This window comes from Grammomys surdaster, unplaced genomic scaffold (genome assembly GCF_004785775.1).
Source record: "Grammomys surdaster isolate TR1022 unplaced genomic scaffold, NIH_TR_1.0 125562, whole genome shotgun sequence".
Taxonomy (NCBI): domain Eukaryota; kingdom Metazoa; phylum Chordata; class Mammalia; order Rodentia; family Muridae; genus Grammomys; species Grammomys surdaster.
Genome location: NW_021620409.1, coordinates 409069 through 412558, shown reverse-complemented (window position 1 = coordinate 412558; position 3490 = coordinate 409069).

Below are 3490 nucleotides of genomic sequence, written 5' to 3'. Positions count from 1 at the left end.
ACAATATACTACACACACACAGATACACATGCACACACACATACACACACGGATGCACACTCACTACACACACACAGATAGACACACAGCTGGCAGTGTAGTTTTTGATGGAGTTTGTGCTTAGCATGCAGGATACCCTGGGTTTGAGCCCTAGCACTACATAAAGCATACATGGTAGCACACAGCTAGAATCCCAGCATCTGGGAGAGAGAGTCAGAATTAAAGGAGGTGTGAGCCATTGGCAGAACTGACTATATTTTAAAATGTAAGAAGCCAGGCCCAGTGTGGTGTCCCGCACCTTTAATCCCAGCACTTGAGGGGCAGAGGCAGGCGGATGTCTGTAAGCTTGAGGCTAGCCTGGTCTACATATCAAATTGCAGGCCAGCCAGGGCTATGTAGCCTGTCTCTGTCCGGTCCCAGAAGAGTTGTTTCAGCTATCATCCTTATAATTTGTTTTTCTCTCCCTTCTTCCTCTCTTCCACTGCCTCTTTGTTTACTTCATCTTTGTGATCATCTTGAGACAAGGTCTTCCTCTAGAGTCCTCTTGCCCCAGCTGTGGTGACCTGTCTTCCTTCTGTGTTCAAGCATTGCAGACAGGCAGGCCACTGTTTCCTTTTCTTCCTTTTCTCTCCTCTCCTTTTATTTCATTTCCTTTTTTTTTTTTTTTTTTTCGAGACAGGGTCTCTCTGTGTAGCCCTGGCTGTCCTGGAACTCACTCTGTAGACCAGGCCAGCTTCGAACTCAGAAATTCACCTGCCTCTGCCTCCCAAGTGCTGGGATTAAAGGTGTGCGCCACCACTGCCCAGCCTGTTTCCATTTCTTGTAGATAATTTACGATTATGTTCTTTCTTTTTTAAAAAAAAAAAAAGACATTTTTATTCTACGTGCATTGGTGTTTTGCCTGCATGCATGTCTGGGTGAGGGTGTCAGATCTTAAGAGTTACAGATAATTGTGAGCTTCCATGTGCATGCCAGGAATTGAACCTGGGTCCTCTGGAAGAGCAGTCAGTGCTCTTAAATGCTGAGCCATCTCTCCAGCCCCATGATTATTTTTTTTTTAATTAAGTTTAAGGACTCCTTTTTAGTTTTTTGTTTGTTTGTTTTTGTTTTTTTTGTTTTTGTTTTTTTAAAAAACAACTTCTAAAAGAAGGAACAAGAAAGGATGTTAGTGTGTTGGTCGGTGAAGGGTCCAGCCACAGTGATTCTGCAGAAATCGGAGACCAGTCTGGACTGTGAGTGAGATCCTATCTCAAAAACAAAACAAAAGATTTGAAACACTCAGGAAGGATTATACCCACAAGCAGTACAAGGAAGGAAGTAATACAAGGGTAGAGGAGAGAGGGCAGAACCAAATGCTTGTTCTTTAAAAAGTTGAACAAAATAAACACATTGTTAGCTACATGACCAGGAAAGGGGAGAAGAGCGAGGAGGAGGGGAGGGAGGGGGAGAGGGAGGTGAGGAGGAGGAAGAGGGGAGGGGAGGGAGAATGGGAGGGAAGAAAGAAGGGAGAGGGGGGAGAGGGAGGGAGGAAGAAGAGGGAAGGGGAGGAAGAGGGAGGGGATTCAAATTACTTAAATCAGAATGAAAGCAGGGACATTAGTATCTATTTAACTGAAATTAGAAAGATTATAAGAAAAAGCCAGGCCTAGTGGCTCATGGCTGCATTCCTTCCATACTGAAGGCTAAGGCAGGAGGATTGCTAGAAGTTTGACCCTGCTCTGAGCTGTATAGTGAGCTCCAGGCCAGTCTAGGCTGTGAGGTGAGGTCTTAACTCTCCCCACCACTACAAGGATCATAAGAGTATGGAGAGATGGCTCAGTGGTTAAGAGCACTGACTGCACTTCCGGAGGTCCCGAGTTCAAATCCCAGCAACCACATGGTGGCTCACAACCATCTGTAATGAGATCTGATGCCCTCTTCTGGTGTGTCTGAAGACAGCTACAGTGTATTCATATATAATAAATAAGTCTTTAAAAAAAAAAGAGTATTATAAACAAACAACTGTTTGCCAGATGGCCTGCACAGATTTCAGAAGCACATAATCCACCAACCAATGGTAACCATGAAGAAACTGAAATTCTGAGTTAAGATTTCATCAACAGTCTCACCCCAAATCAACCAATAAAGGAGCCCAAGCGCACACTTGTGATCTCAGCATTTGGGAGGCTGGCTGGAGGGTTGCTGCCAGGGTGTGGACTCACTCGGAATGGAATGACAGGCAGTTGTTAGCCCCTGAGCAACTGCTGGGAACTGAACCCCTGTCCTCTGTGTAGCAACCTGTTCGGGTCAGTCAGCAGGGAGTGAGGATGCACTCCAACGCCCTCTGTGTCCTTCACTGTATCCCGCTTACTGGAGCTCCAATGTTGAGGCGCCACTTTGTATGCTCCGGTCCGCGGGTCAGGGCCTAGCAAGAGAGAGTGGGGACGGAGACGCGAAGAATGGAGACAAGACAGGGAGTCTGATCAAGTCTCTTCAAGTCTCTTTATTGGAAGGAAATCCTTTATACCCTTTACCACGTGCCTTGCCCTCGTGGACAAGCACAGCTGAAGGCACTACGTCATGTGCCTTGCAGCGTGGATATCACGTGCGCCTTGCAGCTGGCGGCACTAAACAGCAAAACAAGATATGTGAGAAAAACAAGATGTTTATCAGAGTGTGCTCAGCTGTTGTGGGCTGTTGAAAACAAGTCTCTTGTCAGGGTATATGGCCTGAGATGGCTGCAAAGATGATAGCCGCTTTTGGCTAGGAGTCGGCTCCCAACACTCTGTAGGAGCACTGAGCTCTTATCTGCCGAGAGACTTCCCACTGGCCCGCCTTTTGATTCTTAAACATTGGTTTATTTTTTGTGCTAGGTCAGAAACCTAGGAAGGTATGTTATTATCATGCATGGTATTAGGCATGTTAGCAGGTCTTCAATGACTCCTGTGGTGTGTGGTGTTCTCAGTCAGGGTAAGAAACGCTTCTGTGTCAACACAGACCAACACACACAAACTCACTTGACTCCCACATCTGAGAAAGCGGACTTGCCCAGCTGAAAGCACTCTTGACCCTAGTATTATTTCGAATTCTTTTAGGTAGGTGTAGTCTCTGGGTTACTGTTTTGCATTTGTTTGCTGTCTGTCTGTTGTTTGGGGGATTGACATGGTGTCTGTCCAGAACTCATAGGACCTAGGACAACCTGCCAGAGTTGTTTCTCTCTGTCCACCATATGGGTCCTAGGGATGGAACTCAGGTTATCAGGCTTGGTGGCAAATGTTCTTACCCACTGAGCCATCTCAGGGCCCTTAGCTATTGTTGTTATTATTTTAAAGTAGGGAGATTGTACTTACACTCATCTTCTATTTTTATACTTATCTTGTTTTAAATTGTGTGTGTGTATTAGTGTGTACATGTGCATGTATGTGTGTATACAAGTGTGTGTATGAGGTGTATATGTGTGTACGTGTGTATGTGTGTGAATGTGAGTATGTGGGTATGTGTGTGTATGAGT